Raw genomic sequence first — 25,073 nt, forward strand, 5'->3', positions numbered from 1 at the left:
ACTGGAAGGGGAATAATTTTGAGTCTGGGGGTAATTGTTTTTCATCCCCACATTTCCCCCTTCCTCTGTTCCCCAGGAGGAGGAGCCAATCCTGGATCCTATTCCATCAGTTCTATGAAATCATTTTCCTCATTTATTTCACCTCCAGGGGAGTGATTCCTCTGGACCATTAACTGAATGGTTCCTAGCCTTTCTTTCATAAATTGCACAAGCCTGTTAAGAATGCAAGGTCCAAAAGTTAGTAAAAGTAACAATATCACTAAGGGTCCTATAAGCTGGACATAAGAGTGGTGAACCAGCTTTGTTGGGCCTCCAGTTCCTTTTTTTGTTTCTGCAAATCTTCCCTAACCTTGGCCATTTTTTGTTTAACTACCCCTGAGTGATCTACATAAAAACAGCACTCCTCACCAAGGGCAGCACAGCACAGAGGCTCTTCTGCTGTAGAAATAATAAATCTAGCCCTCTCCTGTTTCGTATAACTACTTTGGCCAGGGAACTAAGGGATTCTTGGAGGTGCGAAATAGAGGATTCAATTTTTTCTATATCTGCATCTATGGAAACCTGAAGGGAGGCAGAGGTTTGCTGTTGGGAGACATAATAGGTGGTGCCCATTCCTAGGCCAGCCAAACTGGCTCCCAATATAACACCGAGAGTTAAAGCAGTCATGGGTTCTCTCTTTTTTCTTCTGTTTAGTACGGCTATCTGGGGGTTAAGCGCTTCCTCCTCTTGATGGTACATTAAGCATGGGACCAGGCAGACAAGCACACAAAACCCTGTTCTGTTGAGTACTACCATATAGGCACAGGGAGTTAGTCCAGTGGAGCATGCCCACCAAGTGTCATTGAGGGGTATCAAATGTCCAGTTAAATTGGGTAAAATTTGAGTTTCATTGCAAAGAAAGCTTTTATCCTCGGGAACCTGCCCGATGCATAACCCCTGGCCATGCATCTGCTGGAGAGTGAGGCTGGCTCTGGATTGCTGTTGGCAGGACGAAGAGTCTGAGGAGATTTGGTATTGCCCCTTCACTGCCACTCCCTCATAGAAAGGGGGCTGGGTGTCATAGCAGAGCCAGCAGGACCTGGTAAGGGCTGGTTTGGGGGAATTTAGGAGGAGAAAGGATTTTTGGATTAAGTCATAGAAAGACTCCATTCTGTCACCTGGTCTTTGGGGCTCCTCACGTATGGTTGGTCAAGCTGTGGATTTGGGAGGGACTCCCAAGGAGACTGCTGTAATCATCAGAGTAGAGGGATCATGGAATCTGTGGGTGGGGCTTGGAGGATTTAGTACTGGGTTGGGTCCCACGGGTACTGCTATTGGCTTGGTTATGCACATAATAGTAAAAGTTAGAGTGGGGTCCTTTCCCAAACGATACATCCTAAGCCCCCAAGTTTTACCGGTGGCCCAGTCTGCTTGTCTTCCTTGTTGGGTGAAAGTTATTGATAAAGGGTTACATTTTCCAGAACAATCTCCACTCGGCTCCCCTTTTTTGACCATAATCAAGTCCCCTTTAACTGGGGGGTCCCACAATATATGTCCAGTCAACTCACACCCCAGCTAGCACAGTGTACATGTCCTGCTCCTCCACACTTTTGAATCTGACTTGGGGATCAGGAGGGGGCTGGACAGACATAGAAGTGGTGAGCTTGGATCCTATCCAAGGGATTCCAAAGTTCTCCTGCCAGGAGACATAGATCTGTGCACAAGTCCGGGAACCAGGCGTCCTTGGGCTAGTGGAGTGAAGTGTTGGAATTTGCGATGACTCCCATTTCCGTATTGATGACTAGCCAGGTCTGGTTCCAAGGGAGATGTGGATTGGCATTAACTAGACAAAAGAGTTAGGTGGCCTGCAGGCAGCGGCATATCTTAAGCTTTAAAGGGTTGGAGAGGTGTCTGCTGGCCTTTCAGCTATCTCCATGATAATCTTCCTTCAGGGCAAAGGGATCTGCCGGTCTGGCGTGCGAGTAATGGATCCAGGTGGTGATTCCGTCTACTTTGAGAGCGGTGGGGGTCATCAGTAGCACCACATAAGGCTCTTTCCAGCGTGGTTCCAGAGTTTTAAGAGTTATGTCTCCGGATAAACATCCAGTCACCTAGTCTGAACAAATGGGGGGTAGGGACAGAAGCAGAATCATAAAGGGCTTTGAGTTGGGGCTATACATTCTTATGCACAAGCTGCAAGTAGTCAAGCTTACTCAGAAAATGAACATCATCTAGGTCAGTCACTAAATCAGTTTGAAGACTTGGAACAATGGATGGGGGATATCCAAACATTATTTCAAAGGGAGTAAAGCCTGGCTGATATGGAGAGTTCCTTACTCTAAATAGGGCAAAAGGAAGAAGCAACACCCAGTTTGCGCCAGTCTCTAAGGCCAATTTGGTTAAGGTCTCTTATAGGGTCTTATTCATCCTTTCCACTCGTCCTGAACTCTGGGGTCTATAAGCACAATACAATTTCCAATCTGTCCCCAGTGCAGAGGCTATTCCCTGACTTACTTTAGAGACAAAGGCCTGTCCGTTGTCTGACCTAATGTGGATGAGAAGCCATACCTAGGTAAGAGTTCTTCCAGAATCTTCTTAGTTACAACAGTTGCAGTCTCATGCTTTGTGGGGTAGGCCTCGACCCATCCTGAAAAGATATCTACAAAGGCTAGCAAAAATTTGTATCCAAATTTTCCTGGCTTAATTTCTGTAAAGCCTACTTCCCAATCACATCTGGCCTATCCCCTCAAAGACGGGCTCCTTTTGATAACAGTTGATTAGGAGCATTAGTCAGTTGACAAGCCTTACAACTTTTAACAATGTCCTCAATGAGTTGATTCCCTTGTCTAATTTTTCCTTGAGAGCGTCGAAGCAAGTTCTGCATTCTTCGGGTTCCTATGTGAGAAACTCGGTGGATCCTTTTAAGAACTCCTTTACCCAGTTCTTGTGGCAAAATGAGCTTTCCCTCACAAGTCTTCCACCAGTCTTTGTTTCCTTCTCTGTCCGGGGGTTTATGAGCCATGGGAATTTTTGCTATCCATTCCAAGTCTTCTTGGGAGTATTGAGGCACAGGAGGTAATGTCCATGGCCCTGGGTCTACTAAAGTCAATAGTTCTGTGTTAGGTTAGAGGGCTGCTTCCTTGGCGGCTCTCTCAGCCAGATTATTCCTTTTAGTTACTGTGTCAACTTCTTTTGATGACCGGGACAGTGCATAATAGCAATCTTTGTGGGTCGCCATAGGGCCTGAATGAGATTCACAACTTCTTTTTTTTTTTTTTTTTTTTTGCCAGTCCTGGGCTTGAGCTCAGGGCCTGAGCACTGTCCTTGGACTTTCTCAAGGCTAGAGCTCTACCACTTGAGCCTCAGCACCACTTCCGGCTTTTTTCTATATGTGGTACGGAGGAATCGAACCCGGGTCTTTGTGCATGCTAGGCAAGCACTTTAACCACTAGGCCAAACTCCTGGCCCCGAGACGCACAACTTCATATTTGTTTTTGATAGCTTTCCCTTCTGCTGTCAGCAGCCCCCTCTCTTGGTATATATCTCCATGGACACGCACGGTGGCAAAAGCATATCGGCTGTCTGTGTAGATATTTAGTCTTTTTCCTTTTCTCATCTGCAAAGCCTTTATTAGTACCACTAATTCTGCTCTCTGTGCAAATGTCCCTTGGGGGAGTGCTTCTGCCCACACTGTCTCAGTGTCTGTAGTGACTGCTGCGCCTGCATACCTCTTTCGGTCTCGAATGAAGCTACTACCATCCGTAAACCAGGTGTGGTCAGCGTGCTGCAATGGTGAGTCCAGCAGGTCTGGCCTGAGACTGTGTGCTTGGGCCAGAATCTGCTCACAGTCATACAGAAGTGCTTCCAAATCTGGATCTAGTAGCAGAGTAGCTGGGTTCAAGGCTGTGGGTACGCAAAAGCTGATTCGAGTGGGATTAAGTAGCAGAGTCTGGTAATGGACCATGCGGGCATTGCTCACCCACCAGTCAGGTGGCTGTTTTAGCACTCCCTCTAGAGCATGCGGAGTGGCTACAGTTAGGTTTTGTCCCAGAGTCAGTTTATCAACGTCCTTCACTAAGAGGACTACAGCAGCTATTATTCTTAAGCATGGGGGGCCACCCAGCAGCGACAGGATCCAACTTCTTTGATAGGTAGGCTACCGGCCATTTCCAAGGTCCAATTGGCTGAGTGAGCACCCCTTTTGCTATCCCTTTATTTTCTGCCACGAACGGCGTGAAGGGTTTGTTCACATCAGGTAAGCCCAAGGCGGGGGCTTCTATGAGGCTCCTTTTGATTGCCTCAAAAGCTTTCTGCATCTGTTCACTCCAATTGAATACAGGGGAGTTTTTGGAAGCCTCATAGAGGGGTTTGGCCATTTCAGCTCGATACCCTAATTGCCCCAACATTACCAGCAATTTTTCGGTTCCCGTGATGCATTCTGTCTCATTTTCTGCTGCCAATAGTAAATCATCTACATATTGAAACCGACTCACATTGGGGTTTAGGGCACGATACTCACTCAGGTCTTCATGGAGGGCTTCATCGAAGATGGTGGGTGAATTTTTGAATCCCTGGGGTAGTCTAGTCCAGGTTAACTGCCCACTGACCCCTGCTTCAGGGTCATGCCATTCAAAGGCGAAATAAGGTTGGCTCTTGGGGGTGAGAGGGAGGCTGAAGAAAGCATCCTTTAGATCAAGCCCTGTATACCACTGGTTCAGGTGGTAGTGTGCTAAGCAGAGTATATAGGTTAGGTACAGTAGGGTGAATATCTATCACACTCTTGTTTACTTCCCTTAGATCTTGGACAGGCCTGTAGTCTTGGGAGTGGGGTTTCTTAACAGGCAAAAGAGGAGTATACCAAGCTGACTGAACAGGCTTTAGAACCCCTAAACTCAACAAACATCTGATATGAGGGGTTATGCCTCTTTTTGCTTCCAGTGGCATGGGGTTTTGGAGTACTCTGACAGGGTCAGCACCTGGCTTGATTTCCACAAAGACTGGGGGGTGGTGTTCAGCCAGTCCCATTCCCCCAGTTTCTGCCCACGCTGAGGGAAAGCATTTCAACCAGGTATTTATATCTGTTTGCAACACTCCAGTTTTTGGTGCAGTCTATATTATCTAAGGTGGTTGTCAAAAATACTTGTATGACTTTTCCTTGGGCATTTTTTTAGATGAGCCCCTTTTTCAGTGAAGTGCACCTGAGCTCTCATCTTAGAGAGAAGATCTCTGCCCAGTAGTGGTAGGGGCATTCTGGGATGACTAGAAAGGAGTGGGTCACTCGCCCTTCTCCCAAGTCAACAGTTCTTTTGGTGGTCCATGCATATGGTTTAGACCCAGTAGCTACTTGTACCCAGGTATGTTTTTCTGATAATGGGCCGTCCAGTGTCAGAAGTACAGACTTTTCTTTTCGGCCCCAGTGTCCACCATGAACTGGACTGATTTCCCCTCCACTCAGAGAGTTACCCTAGGCTCGGGGAGGGGTCCGAGCCCCGTCCCCTCTAGTTGCTGTCCTCTTCCTGAGCAGTCAGGATTGGGGTACGTTTTCCCTCTTAAAAGTTCTTCCTCCTATTGTTCTTAGAGCATTCCTTGGCCCAGTGCCCTTCTTACTTACAGTAGGCGCACTGGTTCTTTCCTAACCTCAGTCTTCTATTTTTATGCTCAGGTTTGCCAGTGGTGGCCAGGAGTACCTGCTCCATTAGCCTCTGCTGTCCATCCCAAATCCTTTTTATCTGTCTTTCTTGTCTCCTGTCTCTCTGATCCTCTCTCTCTTGTCTTTCTCTCCCTCTCTTCTTTCTCCTTTCCTGTTCTTTAGTCTCTCTCTTATTATATACTTTCTCTGCCGTAACTACTAACTCTCTTAATCCTCTCTTGCCCAGTCTTTCCAACGACTGCAATTTCTTCCTAATGTCTGGCGCTGCCTGGTTGATAAAGGTTAGGATAAATGCCTGTCTCCTCGATTCTAGCTCAGGATCATAAAGGGTGTATTGCTTGAAAGCTGCCATGAGTCTTTCTAGATAGGCTGCTGGACTTTCAGTAGCACCCTATCTTACATCATAAACTTTAGCCATATGAGTAGGCTTCTGAGCTGCAGCCTTGAGACCTGCCAACAGAGTCTGGTGATAGACTTGGAGACGCTCCCTACCTTTTGCCTCATTGTAGTCCCAGTTGGGGCGTTCAGATGGAAAAGCAGCTGAAATCAGAGTGGGGTCTGTGGTGGGGTCCCCGGTAGAGCCTGGAACCCGTCTGCAGGAGATCTCCAGGATTCTCTTCCGCTCCTTGGTGTGAACAGAACTCCCAAGAGCTGTTGGCAATCATCCCAGGTTGGCTGGTGAGTAAAGAGAACAGTTTCTAACAAATTAGTGAGATCTTGGGGGTCTTTAGAAAAGGGGGTGTTTTGAGCCTTCCAATTACAGAGATCACTAGTGGCAAAAGGCCAGTAGTGAAAGCCTTGGTTGCCCCAAGCGTCTGGGAGTCCAGCTGGACACAAGGGCAAGGCAACAGTGGAATCAGCTTGAGGGGTTCCTCTGCGTCTACTCCTGCTGGAGTGAGCTGGGCCCTCATCTGAGCCCTGTGAATTTGGGGCTGCGGGTTCCTCCGGAGCTGTCAGGGGTGGAGTATAGAGAGGGGGAAAGAGCTCAGGTTCACTAGTACCCCCTTGCAGAATGGGAGCACGAGTGTGTGATCTCTTGGTCCGGGTGGCCAGAACAGTTGAATTAGACACCTGTGGAGGCAAAAATGACTTAACCCAGGGGTAGGGTCCCCCTTCTCTCTCTATCAATCCTCTCCATGTGATTATATAGGGAATTTGGTCAGGATGCCCTGTACCCAGGCGAAAGATGATCTCCTGTACTTTCTGAATGGTTGCTAAATCAAAAATTCCACTGGTGGGCCACCCGACGTTGAATGTAGGCCACACGGAGGAGCAGAAAGTGACCCACTTTTTCCTTTTAATTATTATACTGTTGTTGCTGGCAGTCTCCTGCACATCCTGCCAATGTGCAAGGGTCAGATCTAGGGGAGAAGAGGTGTTATTCCCCATCTTAAAGGAGTAGAAAAGAAGTAGACTAGAGGCAAATACACAACAGGTAACAACCAACAAATTCAAAGAAACAAATTTCAGAGAAAGTTCCCGGAACCAAACGGCACCCCCTTCCTCTTACTTGGGAGCTGCCCAAACACACTCCTCTCAGTGTGTCAAACCAGTCAGACACCTCTTTGGTGCCTCCAGATGGGTCCAAAGACCCTTTGCCCAGAGTGGGGATCAGGATGTCTCCCATTTCCTCCAGGATCACTGTCTGGACACGTGAGAGCCTGCCAGATACAAATGTGACCGATCGACCGCTACAAAGTGGAAGTGAAAACAGCAACAACACAAACAGCGAGTGCTTTTACTGGTTACTGAGCAACAAACCTTTCCGGCCTCAGAGGGTCCCAGTGAGGTTCCTGGGGGATCCCTGACGAGCCCCCAAATGTTGTGCCCAGAGGAGGGATCTTCCAAAGAAGACCACCGACATAGAGGCGTCCAAAATGTAAGGGTTATTGTGGGATACAAGCCAGGCAGGGAACTTGTTCACAGGCACTCAGCGCAGCGAGGCCAGGAGGAGTTGTTAGTCAGGTTTTACACAGTCTATTTAAAGGCAAAAATCACAAACAGCTGCTAGGCAAGTTAGGGGGGGGCATTCTACAGTTGCAAAACCCACAAACAATTGTTAATTATGGTCCAGAAGTTCTTTTCAGATAAGGTGACTTAATTAACTGTTCTTTCCTGTTTATATAGCCTCTGGGTCCGTGGAAGCTTCTCTTCGAACCTGTTATGCATGAGTCAAGCTGAGTTTCTATTCCGCTTACTGGAAGGGGAATAATTTTGAGTCTGGGGGTAATTGTTTTTCATCCCTACAGGATTAACTGTGTTTACAACACTTCCTATGACCTGCATGTTTAGACCAACTCTGGTACAATGAATGTACGTATAAGGACAGTATCTATTTTACATATTTTCACCACTATCCCTAGGAGTGTAGTTCTCTCTAAGTCACACTATGTAAACCAGCTGATGATTCAAACATTTAAATGACACTGAACAATTTGATTTTTTGTGCGATTCCTCAGACTTGAACTCAGGGCTTAGGTGGTGTCGAGAGCTTTTTGCTCAAGGCTAGCACTTTACTCATTTATTTACAGTTCCATTTTCAGCTTTTTGTAGTTAACTTGAGATGAGTCTTATGCCTTTTTATACTCTGGCTGGCTTTGAATCATGATACATCACAGCCACTTGAACAGCAAGAGTTGCAAGCATGAGCCATTATTGTCAGCTATATATATTATATATATATTATTGTCAGTCCTGGGGATTGAACTCAGGGCCTGGGCACTGTCCTTGGACACTTTTTGCTCAAGGCTAGCACTCTGCCACTTAAGCCACTGTTCTACCCACTTGAGCCACAGCACCACTCCAGGCTTTTTTCTATGTATGTGGTACTGAGGAATCGAACCCGGGTCTTTGTGCATGCTAGGCAAGCACTCTACCACTAGGCCAAACTCCTGGCCCCCCTAGTCTAATTACTGAACCTATGGGTTCAATTCGGTAGACACTTTTGTACCCACAGGCACACCCCTCCCCATACCCGATGCAGATCTATCAGTGAGTGTGATTAGAACTGCCAAGTGCTGAGTACTGATTTCCATTGCAAAACTGTTGGCTGTTGTAAGATACATCACTCTTCAGGTCTCCTGGGCCAATTAATCTCTAGATGTTGTAGTAATGAGACTTTTATGTATTTGTTCATTATGGGGCTTGAACTCAAGGCCTGGGCATTGTCCTGAGCATTTCAGTTGAAGGCTAGCCTTCTACCACTTGAGCCACAGCAACACTTCTGGTTTTCTGTGGTTAATTGGAGATAAGAGTCTCATGGACTTTAGTACCAGGCTAGCTTTGAACCTTGATCCTCAGATCTTAGCTTCCTGAATAGCTAGGGTTACAGGTGGGAGCCACTGGAGCCCGGCAGTAATGAGCCTCATAAGGCACCATTAAATGTCAGTCTATACACTGCCTGTTAATTTTCTCAGAATAGGTGTTTTTATTGTTTTAAGTTATCTGAAGGTGATCACTAGTGGCTCATTTCTATAATGTTAGCTATGCAGGAGGGTAAGATCTGAGAATCATGGTTTGAAGCCAGCTAGGGCAGGAAAGTCTGTCAGACTCTTAATTAGCTACCAAAAGGGAAGAGTTATTGTACAAGTAGTAGAGAATCAGCACTGAGCAAAAATCTATGGGATAGTGCCCCGGCCCTGAGTTCAAACCCTAATACGGGTATGCACATGTATGTACACACACACACACACACACACACACACACACACACACACACACACACAAGTAAAACAAAATATTAACCCTCCCCAGGCAAACAGGACTAATATCTGCAATTCTACCTACTCAGGTGGATGATAGCTGAGGATCATGATTCAAACCCACAGCAGACAGACAAATCTAAAGGCACTCCTATCTCAATAGCCAGCAAAAAGCTTGAAGTGGGTGTGTGGTGTAAATGGTACAGTGCTAGTGAAAATATCAAGTGAGAGCCTTGATTATAAGCCCCTATGCCATCACCCAAAGGGGGAAATAAAAGACCAAAAAGAAGCCAACACAAGCCCCGCCCACCCCACCATGCCCCGCCCTGCTCCCTTTGCTCAGCCATTGGTCCACCAGCATTGAGGGCAGGCCTCCCTCCATTCTTCCTCTGCCTCTCCTCCTGGACACCTACTTACCCTGTGGAGCTACAGCAGGGAGCGACTTTGCAGCTGGATCCTTGCTTCCTGCTCTTTGTCTGCACATGACTCTGAGAAAGATCCACTGAGTTCTGGGGCGCCCTGTGCCACCCTGCAGTGTTGGCTGTCATAGAAACCCTGTGCCACTACACTGGAAGCCACATGGTGCTGTGTTGCTGCACAGCCATTGGCAGACCAGGGTTGTGGGCAGGCTCCCCTCCTCTCCTCCAATCCACTGTCTTACCAGTGGGGGATGCTTTCAAGGAGTCTTAAGTCCAGGCTGATGTCCTTTTTAAGGTATGCAGTCTACCAGGCCTGGCTTTGTTCCTGGCACTGCTTATTAACCAGCACACCTTGAGGACATCTGCATCTCTGTGTCTGGAAAACACTTTGAACTATGCCTCGACACCCACACCTTTCTACACGAAGGCTGACGAAGCTTGGGCAAGAGTTTTTCCTTTCCTTTTTTTTTTCCTTCCGGTTGTGGGTCTTGAACTTGGGGTCTGGGCACCTTCCCTGAGCTCTTTCCTTAAGGCTAGGCCTCTGAAACTTTGAGCCACAGCTCTATTTCTGGGTTTAAGTGGTTAACTGGAGGTAAGTGTTTCAAGGGGAGATTTGCTCAGGCTGGTTCCAACCTCCATCCTTAGATCGTAACCTCCTGAATACCTAGGATTATAGGAATCCACCACCAGCTTCTGGCTTCAGGAAGTGTTTTCACAATGAAGCCCATGTTACTTTTTAGAATGCGCCTAAGCCATGCTATTAAGTGATCCATAAAGTTTGCATATTGAGCCCAGGTGGCTCACGTCTGCTTCTCAGCAGGTTAAGATCTGAGAATGTGGATTCCAAGCCAGCCCAAACAGAAAGTCCCTGACACTCTTAGATCCAACTAGCCAGAAAATGTGCTAGAGGTGGAGCCAAGGCTTAATTGGCAGAGTTCTAGGCTTGAGAAAAAGACAAGTTGAGGTTGTGTAAGAAAATAAGATCAAGTCACAGTCCCAGCACAACAAAAATGACAGGTTTCTGAGATAGTTCAATGTTTTACACACGCTAACCTATGTATTTGCTATCCATTTGCAGCTAAAGAAATAAAAAGTTCAACTCTTGCTCCCTAATGGGTTGAAATGTTCACAGCCTCCCTTTGACTTTGGCACCTGGGCCACATGGAGATGCTCTTTAGCTGGCTGTGCTCAGTGTCTGTCCCTGTCCTGTACATAGTCCACAGTCCTGACTCTGCACCTTCCTGGGGTGTCTGGGGTGTCCACTACAGCTTTGGCCTTGCTCCCCAGTTTCACAGTGCTCTCTCTGGGGCTGCCTGCAGGAAGTGCACCCCTGTCACCCACTGCTGGGTTTCTAGGGTCTTCCTTTGAAGTCCCTGTGCTAGCCTCCAGACTGCTTTATGTAGCACGCTGCAGGACCGAACCCCAGCACTCGTGGGTGATTGATGTCACAGTCTGCTGCACACATGCCCCGCACTGTATAGGATCACATGAGCCTTGGCTTTTGCAGCCTGTGAAGGCCTTCAGTCTGATCATGGGGAAGTGAACCCTGGAATCCATTCCCTAGGTGCCTCACTCATACTTAACACATCCACATACCCACTGTCCCCTACAGAAACTTGTGTTCACAGAGGCCAGTGAGCAAGGGCTCAGCTCATCCTTTTATTAGGAACCTGCTCCCGCGAAAAGGGAACAAACCACTCCCACAATACGATAGGTGACCAATCCAGACTGAGTCTGTGACCCCACCCCTTCTCCCTGCCCACCCCAGCTCTGCTGCATACAGCTGTGTCTAACACATGAAGGACACAGTCAACTCTGGTTTCCTTCCATATCAGCCACAGTTGTTGCATGAGGGGAACAAATGCCAAGACAGCTCCCCACTGCCTGACAGACACACCTAGCCACTGGGGGCCTCCCACAAATATTAACCCTTCCCGGGTTTGGCTGAGAGCAAGTGGGATATGGCATCTACACAGCTTAGGGGCATCTCAGCAATGCAGAGGAAGCTGTATGGGCAAAAGCAAGGGTAGGGCACCCCAGGGCAAAAGGCTGAGTGATGAACTGAAAGCTAAGACAAGTTTAAAAGCTGTGAACCACTGGTTTCCAGCCAAGCTCAGTTCCTAACCCCATTAGCTGCCATTTTTAGAGAGTTCCTGCAAACAGAGTAAGGTAGCCTTACTAAGTGACTACTGAAATGTGGGACAGTGTATTTCCCCATCCTGAAGGGATTTTTTTAAATTATTTTTTTAATCCTGGTGTCTGGGCAATACTGGTGCTTAGACTTGGAGCCTGCTAGGCTGGTGCTACACCATTGATCCACACGTTCAGTCACACTAAAAAGTTTCCATGCTAGATATGTTTTTCTTTTTTTATTGTAATAGAAAGGTTACATTATATTCACCAGATAGAAGGTGCATTACTTCACTAACATTGATACCCTTTCTCATGACATGGTCCCCATTTCCCTCCTCCCTCCCCCCGCTCATTTTGATTTCCCCCCTCCCTATCCAGTTTCAAGTAACCAATTAAGCACATATAAAATATATCAGATAACAAAGTGAAATATTGTAACAATGTGATACAACCAAGGGATAGCAAAAGAGATAGAGATAATATAGTACATTAAGGACAACAATCACTCATTATATGGCTTTTGTTTCTTTATCCTGGAGGTCCTTACATTTAGTGTCATACTATTTGGCCTAATGTAGCTAGATTTTGTTCTATTCTAAATCTCTGCTAGGAGACCCTAAGGTTTCTACTGATTGACAAATGAGGGAGACTCTTGGGCCTATGTTTCCTTGAGTCTGGCTTACTTCACTTAATATGATTTGTTCTAAGTCTTTCCATTTCCTTATAAATGCCATTCTTTCTGACAGCAGCTAGAATTCCACTGTGTACAAATACCACATCTTGTTGATCCACTCATCAACTGAGGGACATCTGGGTTGGTTCCATATCTGTGCTATGGTAAATAGTGCTGCAATGAACATCATTGTGGTAGTGGATTTAGTATGTCCTTGTTTCTGGATGATTGGGTAAATGCCAAGTAGTGGAATTGCTGGGTCATAGGGGAGTTCTATGTGTAGTTTTTTGAGGAGCTGCCATACTGCTTTCCATAGTGGTTTAACAACTTTGCACTCCCACCAACAGTGTAGTAGTGATCCCTCCTGGCCATATCCCCTCCAGCATCTGTTGTTATTAATTTTCTTGATCCTGGCCATTCTAACTGGAGTGAGGTGGAATCTTAGAGTCGTTTTGATTTGCATTTCTTTTATGATCAGAGATGTCGAGCATTTCTTCATGTGTCTATGGGCCATTTTTGTTTCTTCTTCAGAGAAGACTCTCTTTAAATCTTTGGCCCACCTTTTAATGGGATGGTTGTTTCTTTGGAGATTAGCTTTGGAGTGATTCAATTTTTTGAGCTGTTGATGTATGAGGCCATTGTCCGTTGTATGGTTAGCCCACTCTGTGGACTTTCTAGTTAGTTTGCTAGCTATGTCCTTTGCCATACAGAAGCTCTGCAGTTTAATGCAGTCCCACTTATCCACTTTCTCTGATTTGTTGTGTTTCTTGGTCCTTATTATGAAAGCTTGCACCTGTGCCAAGGAGGCCCAGTGTATCTCCTATTCCTTCTTGTAAAGTTTTCAGTGTATCAGCTTTTACTTCGAGGTCTTTGATCCATTTGGAGTTAATTCTAGTGCAGGGTGACAAAGAAGGATTCAACTTTAATTTTCTGCAGGTGCTTGACCAGTTTTGCCAGCACCATTTGTTGAAGAGATTGTCTTTCTTCCATTCTATTTTTTTGGCTCCCTTATCAAAGATTAGGTGGCTGGAGGTCTGTGGGTTAATATCTGGGTCCTCAGTTCTATTCCATTGGTCTTTGGGCCTGTTATTTTGCCAGTACCAAGCTGTTTTGGTCACTATAGGTCGGTAATAGAGTCTCAAGTTTGGTATTGAAATTCCTTCTGCTCTGTTCTTTCTGCTAAGAAGTGTTTTTGCTATACGAGGTCTTTTATTATTCCATATGAAATTTAGGATTGTCTCTTCTATTTCTTTAAAGAATGACATTGGGATATTGATGGGTATTGCGTTGAATTTGTAGATAGCCCTTGGCAAGATTGTCATTTTCACGATATTGATTCTTCCAATCCAGGAGCATGGGAGGTTTTTCCATTTCCTCACTTCTGCTTTAATTCCCTTTTCCAGGATTTTAAAATTTACATCTAAAAGGTCCTTTACATTCTTAGTTAAAATAATTCCTCCGTACTTTATTTTCTTTGAGGCTATTGCAAAAGGATTTGCCTTCCTGGTTGTTGTCTCATTCCTCTCAATATTGGCATAGAGGAAGACAGTTGATTTTTGAGGGTTAATATTCTACCCTACTACCTTGCCAAAGTTTTGAACCAGCTCAAGAAGCTTGGGAGTGGAGTCTATAAGATTCTTTAGGTACAGAATCAGGTCATCTGCAAAGAGGGAAAGTTTCACTCCCTTCTCTCCCTATTTTGATCCCCTTTATACTTGCTTCTTGCCTTATTGTTCTGGCTAGGAATTATAATACTTTGTTAATGAGGAGTGGAGAGTGTGGGCATCCCTGTCTCATCCTGATTTTAGAGGGAATGCCTTTAGCTTTTCGCCATTAAGTATAATACTCATGCTAGATATTATTAATGCTCCAGAATTCATTCTGGAACAGACTTAAGGGCAACATGGGACCATGTGTCCCCCTCCTCACCCTAGTTTGCCACTGAAGGTCTTTCTAGAACCCCAAGGTATTCAGTAATCTACATGTATCTATTAAGCTATTGAGATGTAATGTGGAGCCAAGTCTGAACTGAGACATGCTGTCACAATTATAAGACTACTATTCTAGAAGGTCATTTCTGCATGCTTATAATCTCAGCACTGTGGAGGCAGAGGCAGGAGGATCATGAATGTAAAGCTAGCCTGGCCTCCAAAGTGAGATTCCATCTCAACATAGAATGGAAGCCAGGTGCTGGTGACTCTTGCCTGTAATCATCCCTACGATATTTGAGGATCCTGGTTTCTAGAAAACTGGCAGGAATGTATGTGAGACTTACTTCCATTTACCACCAAAATGTCAGAAGGGGAGCTCTACTTTTAAGTGGTAAAACTTTAGCCTTGACTGTAAAATGAGAGCACAGGCCCCAGTTCAAGCCCCACTTGAGGTGGATACATACATACACAAACACACAAAGACAGAGTGTCCGTGAGAGAGCAAGAGGAAAAGGAAGCAATTGTTTGTGGCATCTGCTGTGGGAATGGACTCCAGTCTTAGTAGTTACGTGTGGACGTCTCTTGGAAAAGACACAGTTATCATGAAGGGAGGATTTGGGTGAGTGCAGTGCAATTCACCTTCTTGGAAAGACAGAGTAGGCTCCAGGTTGACAAATGAGGAAACAGTTTGAGAAAATTTGGAAAGAAACTTAGTCAGCACTAAGTGAAGGCTTAAAGTACATCTATCTGTAATATCCCAGCCATTTTGGGGTCTCTGAACCCCCCAGCAATAGTCACCAGCACTCAGTGAATGGGGCTAGGAGTCAGTTTAGTAGCAGCACAGTCACTATTCTCCACCTTTGAGCTGGTATAGAGCAGCCCTGGCCTTCAGTCGGGTGAGCTTTTTCTTTTTCTTTTTCTTTTTCTTTTTTTTTTTGCCAGTCCTGGGCTTCGGCTCATGGCCTGAGCACTGTCCTTGGACTTTCTCAAGGCTAGCACTCTACCACTTGAGCCTCAGCACCACTTCCGGCTTTTTTCTATGTATGTGGTGCCGTGGAATCGAACCTGGGTCTTCGTGCATGCTAGGCAAGCACTCTACCACTAGGTCAAACTCCCGGCCCCAGCGGCGGGCTGAGCTTTTAAAGGTCAACACCACACACACTTGGCAGTGACTGAATGATGTCACCTTGCGATGCCCATAGTCAATAACCACAAGGATGAATCCACACGCAGGTGGAGCTTACTAGTCGCAGGTGGTTGAACAGGTTAAGGACTTTTTTTTCATATAAAAAGGTGAACTTAGTGGGGAAGTAGATGGTGAACCGACCGGCCAGGGACACAGTGCAGACTCGGGAGCTGACGCTGTGACCCCGAGCAGCGCTCACGCTGGGTTTTTAAGGGCAAAGCCCATGCGGTGGAACCTGGCCACACAGGTGGCCAATGGGATAGTCACATACACAGAGGGACCACAGCCAGCTCCAGCCACACACAGGTAGCCAATAGGGCTACAGCCCAGTGTTGGAATTTACCTATCACCTTAGTAGGAGTTGGCGCCCAAATTGGGAAGGTTTCCACACAAAGCAGGCCCACCCCTCCACCCAAGGGGATATCCCCCCTCATGGCGGGTGGGGAGAAGGTCAAGGTTGCCCCTCCCTAGAAGGGCAAAGGTGGCTGGGCTGTACCATTGTCGACCTTCCACAATGGGGCGGGGAACTCTTAGGCATTCCGGATGGTGCCTGTCCTCGCTCCCCTTAACACTCCCTGCTCCCCTTAACACTCCCCACTTTTCTTTTAGCCTAGTCAAATCCTTGACTAGTTTACCTTAGTACAAACGGGGTTATACCAGGTGTGTAGGATCATCAGTTTTATAACTCTGATCCTTTTTTTTTTTTACTAAAGCACATTTCATTAATCACACATGGGCCAATCCACAGTAACATTCTCCTCCCAGGGCAACACTGAAACCTCGAGGAACAACATATCTAGTCCTCTTCTGTTCTGGAGGACAACTCAGCTAGGGACCTCAGTGAGTTCTCTGGAGTCTGAAAGTCCAGGATCCTCACACGCTGTCTTCACCTAGGAGTGATGAACCCAGTAGCTCATTCCTGTTACCTTCACAGTGGTTGGAGTGCTGGGAATCACAGCACTTGAGTGCCAAGGTACTGGAAACCAGACGATGAACATGTCCCCAGATCAACTTGTAAGGCCTGTAAGGACTGGACTGAATCATGGTTAACAATGCCAGCTGAGATAACACATGGCTTGGGGGGCCAACAATTGTTATCAGACTCGGGCAGATAGCATTCTTGGTTTGGAGGGGCATATAGCGTGCCCTCCCAGTTCTGCACCCAAGAAAAAGCTCTCACAACTAGGAAGCATGCTTAACAATCCCTCAGGTGGGCACAAAGTATAGTTCCACATCAGTGTACCAATCATGACCCAGCTTGCATCATGGCTAACTCAATTACATACCTACCAATTCTACTTGTAATCTCCATTCTTAAGATAATGCTCATACCATCTACTACATACAGGAACTCTCGAGGATTTGTCTTTCTCCCTTTTTGTAGAACAAACATAAGACAATTCTTTTCAGATCCTCCCTTATCAATAAACTATTCTTCTTTTTCCTCAATTCCTTTCCTTTTCTCTCTTGTTTACCTGACTATAGCCCTCAGTCACATTTAGCACCTGTCACGTCTAGGCTGTTCAGCACTGGATGGAAAATTCCCTTCACCCATCCAGAGTCACCATAATGGCTGCAAAAACCTAGGGGACTTTAAACTTAGCACAGATAGAATGTCCCATCACCAAGGGTTTAGTTCCAGTCCTCTCAGGAAGCAGTTGCGGGGTGGTGGTGGAATCAGGCAGGACAGCTCAGCAGCTCCAATGGAATGTCACACGTCTTGCTGGGTCGCCTGCAAATTCAACCTAAGATGATTTTTTCCAATGCTTTCCTGGTTGCTTTACCTGAGCACACTTGTTTTTTTCAGGCTGGCACCCCTTTAGTTTTTCCAAAGGAATACCAGGGTGACAACTTTTAGTAACCAGATTTCCTTTAAATGAGGCTAGGATTTTCTAGGCAGGCATAGAAGACTTGAACCTGTAGCCATTCCCCACAAGTCCAGTCTCCACTCTTGCACATCTGTTACTACTCTTTCCCATGTCTTTAATTTCATCCTGGCTCACTTTCCAAAAATGACTCTGGTCCCTTCATCTAAAGGGGATTGATGGGCGGAGATTCAGCTTCTGTAACTTCTTCAAGCTGACTCAGGGGCGTTGTCTCTATCCTTAGCTAGGGACCCTAAAAAGCTTAGACTATTTTATCAAGGGGTTGCCAGGATTACAGTTCAGGAGCAATATTTTACTCCAAACTAGAGATCATATAAAACATTTAACAACTGCATAAACCTTCTTTAGCTACAATAGTGTAGCACCCATTTGCAAAGGCATTTTCTTGATTGTCTGGGGAACTTAATCCCTGCGACCCCACCAATGCTTCAGTTATCTATGTAGGCCTATATACAGATCAATGGGGACACAAGCCTCAGATCCACAAACTTTCCTGAATTTGTGGCTGGTGTCAAATCAAACTTCGCTCAGTTAGGACTTTAAACTACCCACTATCACAGATGATTGACAAGTTCCTGCCCACTTATGAAAGGCAAGGGCATTAGTAAGGCATGCTTACAAACTATTCTATGACCTCCTGGCTCTGATTAATTTTGAATGGCCAAGCACGAGTGACTCTAGGATCTGACACCATCTCTGCCATCCAAGCAGAGGCTTACTGCATCTGGATGCTTCATTTCTTTTGTCCCAGTAGTGTCTCTCCACACAGGGATAAACATCCCATTGGCATTTCACTTTGTTGGTTGCTGGACTTGAACTCAGGGTCTGGGCTTTGTCTCTCAGCTCTCCAGCTCAAGGCTAGCACTCTGCCACTTCGAGCTCCAAAGCAACTCTGCCCCAGCATTCTGCTGGCAGATTAGACACCACGGTCTCACAGGGACTTTGCTTTGCCCGGGCTGGCTCAAAACTGCAGCTTTCAGATCAACGAGTCCTACAAAAGGCCATGTTAGTCCAATTAAAGCAATAAGTGGTCAACACAGAAATAGTCTCTAGGTATGATCTTACCTGGAACTTGGTATGAGCCAAAGTTACATCTGAATAAGGATTGCTGTCCTTCTCCATGGAACTGTGGGAAATTGTTATAAAGTAACTTACAAGAGCAAGCTGAAATAGCAATTAAGCAATCATTTTGGTAGTCCTAATTTTCCTTTTTTCTCTTTCTTGAAACCAACATTTAGGACATCTTCACTTTCAAATTTTGTTCAGAAACCCAGTTCTAATGTTCTTTAAAACTTTTACTGATATTTGCTTAAACACTTAACACTTTAGTCTTTATTTGCATTTGAAAAACCTTTAAGGGCTCTAGGAACTCCCTTTGCCTCCAGGCCTCCTAGGGCTCAAGGTGCTCCCTTTGCCTTTTAGAAGAGGCTTCCCCCCTCCCCCCTGCAGTTTAGATTACTACCTAGAACTCCAACAACAGTTTAAACTCAAATAAGTTTTTCCTTAATGCAAGAGCTACAAATATCATCAGTGCACCAAAAGTCTAAGTCTGGACTTAGTTTCCTTCTTTTTCTAAGATACATCCAGTTGCAATTCAGTAGCATGAAACCAAATCATACAGAGATAAACTTTTACACATTTCTTTTAAAAACTCTTCTCCCCAATTTAATACATTTTAGGGGGCCGTTTAAGAAACACTAATCACATCACCTCTGGCACTGATAAAAAAAATTCTGATACTTACCTCCAAATTTTAACTCAAGGTAATAAATTCCAAATTCCCTAATGCCTCTGTGCTAAACAGGATGCAGTGTTTACAATGTAAACAGCTCTATGCATTACAATACGATATTTTTAAAATGCAGATTTCAGGATTTTTAGAAAAATACTTTTTACCAGTTCCTCTTTAAAACAATGCAGTAATCCTTTGAGACAAAGATATTAAAGCACACAAAATTCAAGAGAGCTTTGCCAATTTTACTCTTGCAGGTGAGAACCAGGTTCAAAACAAAACTTTTTACAAGGCAACTTAGCTGGAATTTAGTTTTCCAGGGCTTGTTACAACTGCAGACACACGGGAGCGGCCATACCAGGCCCAGAAATGTTCAAATAAATAACAAAGACATACACACAGAAAAATCATGAGGATCCATATTTAGGATTGGTACCAATTTTGAAAACAAAACCAGACAACACAAAAAACACCTCACAAAACAAGACAGAAGTAGAGACCTTTAAGTACCCCCAAATTTTGATGGCATGCCTGGCAGAAATCAGAGTGAGGAAGACACCTGGGGCCCTGAAACCTCTCAGGGGCGCCTCCCCGTGGAGACTTCCTTTTTCTGGCAGCCGGCTGGCGAAGGCCATCCAACTGGCAAAAACTGCTATCAGGGAGCAAAAGTTTTTCATTTCTGGCAAGACTCAGTATCACCTCAGTCCTGGGGAGGGATACACATCCCTCCCGCCAAGGATCTGATGGTTCCAGGGAGGGGATTCCACATCGCTCCTGATAGGAACCTCCACAAGGGGGTCAAGGCATCCCTTGACCACCCCGGCCTTAGAGAGCTTGCTGCGTCCAGCTTTTTCCTCTCTGTTTTAGGCCACAGTGAACTTTCCAGAAATACAGAGTGGTCGACTGACTTCTACTTACCTCCGGAGGCCTTTACTTTTCACCCGGACGATTTCCCCCAAAAAGATCGATAAGAATTCCTGGAGGATAATCAGAGACTCTCTTGGGTCTGACGCCATCGATGGGATTCCACATTCACTGGTGGGACTCGAACCCACGCGTCACCCTGTGGGTAAGGACTCTTCCCAGCCAATGCACCAAAAATGTTATGGGGTCAAGAGGAGGGGATGCCACATCCTACCAGAGTCCACCACACAGAGACAGTCTCATATCAAAAGGTGAATTTATTGGGGAAATGGATGGTGAACTGACTGGCCAGGGACACCGTGCAGACTCGGGAGCTGACACTGTGACAGATTAAGGATTTTTACAAAAACAAAACCAACTTGGCAGTTAAGCCTGCCAGGTTATTACACTATCCAGACCAAAATGCACTGGTTGAGAACAATTTATTGAAAGCACATCTATAACGATTTAAAAAATGGTTTTCTGTAAGGAAGTTGGTGTGCTTGAGAAGGCAAGGCTGCTCTGAGAACTTGGAGCTGGTGAAAATTGTCTTAATTATTCTGGTACTGGGACATGAATTCAGGATCTTGCTTTCTCACTCAGCTTGTTTGTTCAAGGCTGGCACTCTACTACTTAAAATGTGCCCCCAGTTTGGCTTTGTGCTGGTTAACTGGAGATAAGTATTTCTTTGATTTCCCTCCCAGGCTGGCTTTGAACCTCAGTACTCTAATTTCAACTTCCTAGCTAGGATTATAGGCATGGCTCACAAATACTTGGCCCATTTAATAAAGAATCTTAATTGTGACTTATACCAATTGTGTTGGTATACAGTTCTGTGGAAAACCCTAAGGCTTTGGACATGCTAAACAAATTTTACTGTGAAGTAGATTGCATTCCAACCTCTTGTCTTGTTAAATGTCCACTTTTCTGTGCATTGTCTATAGAAAGGAGATGGGTGCTTGGTGCCTTGGGGCTTGTTTCTTTCCTTTCATGTCTAATGTGGCATCCTGCCATACTCTTCCTAAATAACAATCTTCAAATGCATGCAGGTATGTGCACAGGGCTGTTTAATTCCACTGGAGATCAAACAGGGATGTCTTCTACTTATAAAAAGGTGATCTGGGGGCCAGGAGTTTGACCAAGTGGTAGAGTGCTTGCCTAGCATCCACAAAGACCCGGGTTGAATTCCTCGGTAGCACATACATAGAAAAAAGCCGGAAGTGGTGCTGAGGCTCAAGTGGTAGAGCTCTAGCCTTGAGAAAGCCCAAGGACAATGGTCCTGACCCCAAGACCAGGACTGGCAAAAAAAAAAAAAAAGGTGATGTGGCATTCTGGTCCTGTAGGTGCTGCTAAGAGGCAAACAATACCCATATACCTGTTCTGTTTCTGCTCTGGTTTAGCAGCACTTGAAAGTTTGATCCTAACAGAGCATCAGTAGCTCATGCCTGCAATTCCAGATACTCCTTAAACTGAAATGGGAGGGACATGGTTCAAAGCCAGCCTGGAAATAACAGCCAGGCCAGGTGAGTTTTATTTCCAACTATCTTCCCCAAATCTGAAGTGAAGATGTGGCTTATGTCATAAGCACGATCCTGAAGTGAAAAAAATCAAGAAAGAGCAGGAAGCAGTCCCTGAGTTTGAGTCCCAGTATCAGAAAGTACATACACACATACAACCTTTTAATAATTTTGTATTTTTTGCTGTAAAGTTCTAAGCTTATTGACATGTGGGTTTTTGTTTCCCTCCTCTTAGTGATAGGAATCCGTTCTGGTGCCTCGTGTATTGTAAGCCTGCTCTTCCCCACTGTGCAACAAACATTGGAAATACAACAACCAGAGAATTTCCCTTCCACTCAGACTCACACTCTTCCTCCAGGGGTATAGGAGGAGGAGTTGGCCATAAACTACCTTTCTCATAACATGCATTGAGCAGTGCCAGCCTTTATCATCCTCCTTCTTCCAGAGGCTCTGATATATAATCCTAGTTACTCAGGGTGTGAGGATCATGGCTCAAATCCCATTTGGGTCAACAAATCCAAAAGCTTACTTCCAATTAACCCACAAAATGCCACCAGTGGAAGTGTTGTGATTCAAGAGATAGAGTGCCAGCCTTGACCAAGCAAGCAAGCAAGCAAGTGCAAGGCCCTGAGTTCACGCCCCAAAGCTGGCTAAAAAATTAAGAGGTATCTTAACGTGGCTTATTGGTAGTGTGTGTGCTAGCCTAGCTTGGTGCTGTGACTCAAGTGGTAGAGAGCTGGCCTTGAGCAAAAGAAGTTCAGGCATGATTTGTAGCAGGCCAGGTATTGAGGAAGTGGCATGAGACAGCATCCCCAGGTATGGGTCCACACTGCCCTCAGAGTCAGCAGCACTGCAGGAGTGTTCTCCCAACAGCTTCCAGCCATTGCACTCTTCCCACCTCTCCCCAGTGTCACCTCCTCCTCTATCATCCATTTATCCATGTACTTGTACTGAGGCTTGAACTCAGGGCCTGAGTGGCATTCTTCTGCTCCTTTCCCCATGGCTGGCATTTGAGCCAATGCTTCACTTTGATTTGTTGGCCATATATATTGTATATATGCATATATATGTATATGTCTATATATGATACATATACCTCTACATTATACATATGTCTCATGAACATTCTTGTCTATGCTGACTTAAAACTGACATTGTTAGCTCAGCAGTCAAAGTACCTGAGATTAGAGTTGTAAGCCTTTGGCACCTGGCTTTATTTTATTTTTTTATTTTAAGAAGTTTTTGTTAGTATAAAGGTGATGTGCAGAGGATTAGTGTTACATTAAGTCATGCAAAGAGTACATTTCTTGCCAAGTGCTGGTGGAATATGCCTGTAATCCTAGCTACTTAGGAGGTTGAGGTCTGAGGATTGTGGTTCAAAGCCAACCCGGGCACAAAAAGTCCCTGAGACTCTTATCTCCAATTAACCACTAGAAAAGCAGAAGTGGTGCTGTGGCTCAAATGGTAGAGCAATAGCCTTGAGATGAGGAGCTCATGGACAGTACACAAGGCCACAGGTCAAGCCCCATGACCACCCAAAAAATGCATATTGTTTTGATATTGTCACCCCTTCCCTCACTCTCCTCTAGTTTTTTCTCCCACCCCACCCACAATTTGTACAGTTCATTTTCAAGTGTCCATTGAGTAGCATTTCTGCATTTTCTTATTCTTTGTCCATTTTTGTGCCTTTCCTTACCCTCACAAAGACACACAAATGAACAAACAGCACAAAAAGAACAAAAAGAGGAAAAACCCAAAACCTCATTTTCCCTTCCTGGAATTCATTTTGATAAATATTTTGTATCATCAGGTTCACAGAGGCATTGTGCCTTTGTTTCCGTCTTATGCATATTCTGTTTTGATCTGTGTGTGAATGCCCAGAGACCTGTATAATTATGTCTGATATAATTCAGATTTATCTTTTGCCTATGAGAGAAAACATGAGACCTAGAAGATGTGTTCTAGGTATATCCATTTTTCTGCAAATGGCATTCTGATTGCTGTGTAAAATTCCATTGTTTATGTATTTTTAATCCATTCATCTATTATAGGGTGTCTGGGCTGTTTCCATCACTTGGCTATTGTGAATAAAGTAGCAATGTGTATGACTGTGCAATGTCTTCATGTGTGCTGGCTTCTGATGTTCTCGGGAGATGCCCAGGAGTGGCGTAGCTGTGTCATAAGGAAGATCTATGCTTAAGTTTTCTGAGGAACCTTCAGACTGCTGTTCAGAGTAGTTTTACTCATTTACATTCCCACCAACAGTGCAATAGGGTTTCTTTTGCCCCACAACCCTGCCTACAGCCTATATTTGTTATTTGAATTCGTAATGTTGGCCAAGCCACCTGAGGTGAGATGGAATCTGATTTATTTTGATTTGCATTTCCTTTATTGCCAGGGATTGAGCATTTCTCCATGTGTTTATCATTTGATGCAATCCCAAATGGCAAATCTCTTGTATCTGCTGTGATCCTCAGAATCTTTCCAAGAACGTTCTGCCTGTGCCTTTGACTTCTTGTGTTTCTCCACTCCTGCTTCTCCACTCCTGCTTACAGTAATCTCAAAGTTTCAAGTCTGACATCGAGGACTTTCATCCGCTTTGAGTTGGATCTGTTTGTTACCATACACGAATACCACTTTTAGCTTTATTGCATATGGAAGCCTAGTTTTCCCAACACCAATGATTGAAGAGGCTAGCTTTCTGTACACTGTATAATTTTGGGCTTCTTGATTTTATAATGTAAACTTTTATATCACAGTAACTTATTTCTACCACTTATGGTTGCTTCCAGATTGCTGTGATGAGCAGGAGCGCCCCGGGCAGACCCTGATGTGTCTCATCTGGACAACCCCCTCCTCATTCGCAGCAGTGACCAAAGAGACTCACCTGCACTGCCTGTTTCCCTCATAAGCCTGGCAGGGCCTCAGGTGACCTGGGCAAGACTTGAGGATCACTGCAGGGCAGTCCAGCTCTCCCAGAGTTTCCTCCTCTGCCAAGTGTCTGATCCCCTATGTCCTGCACATGTGATCCTAGCTACTCAGGAGGCTGAGATCTGAGGATCACACTTTGAAGCCAACAGGGGCAAAAAGACTTTGGGGCTTTGATTTCCAATCAGCCAGCAAAAACTCAGCAGTGTTGCTGTGTTGAAAAGGTTTAAGTTGTTGCTCAATTAGTGCAGTCCCAGGCTTGAATAAGAAAGCTGAGCAGCACCCGAGCCCTTAGTTCAAACCCAATCCTGGGATAAACCATGGAGTCTGGTGGCTCTGTTGTACGCCTCATGGTATTTTGCAAACCCAGGGTGTCCACAGCCAAAAGGAAGACTATAAACAGGCTTTCCATTCCATCATCTTCTTTACAATCCT

At 45.3% G+C, this 25,073-nt stretch overlaps 1 long non-coding RNA gene across 1 annotated transcript; it reads left to right on the plus strand.

The window, feature by feature from the left end:
• LOC150060115 (uncharacterized) lies at positions 1–8,046 on the plus strand. Its single transcript, XR_016536436.1, has 3 exons — positions 1–30; positions 7,266–7,508; positions 7,757–8,046. It is a non-coding gene; the product is annotated as an uncharacterized LOC150060115 (long non-coding RNA).
• The last annotated feature ends 17,027 nt before the right edge of the window (positions 8,047–25,073 follow it).

This window comes from Megascapheus bottae, chromosome 8, assembly GCF_031878675.1.
Source record: "Megascapheus bottae isolate mThoBot1 chromosome 8, mThoBot2.hap1, whole genome shotgun sequence".
NCBI classification, from domain to species: Eukaryota; Metazoa; Chordata; class Mammalia; order Rodentia; family Geomyidae; genus Megascapheus; species Megascapheus bottae.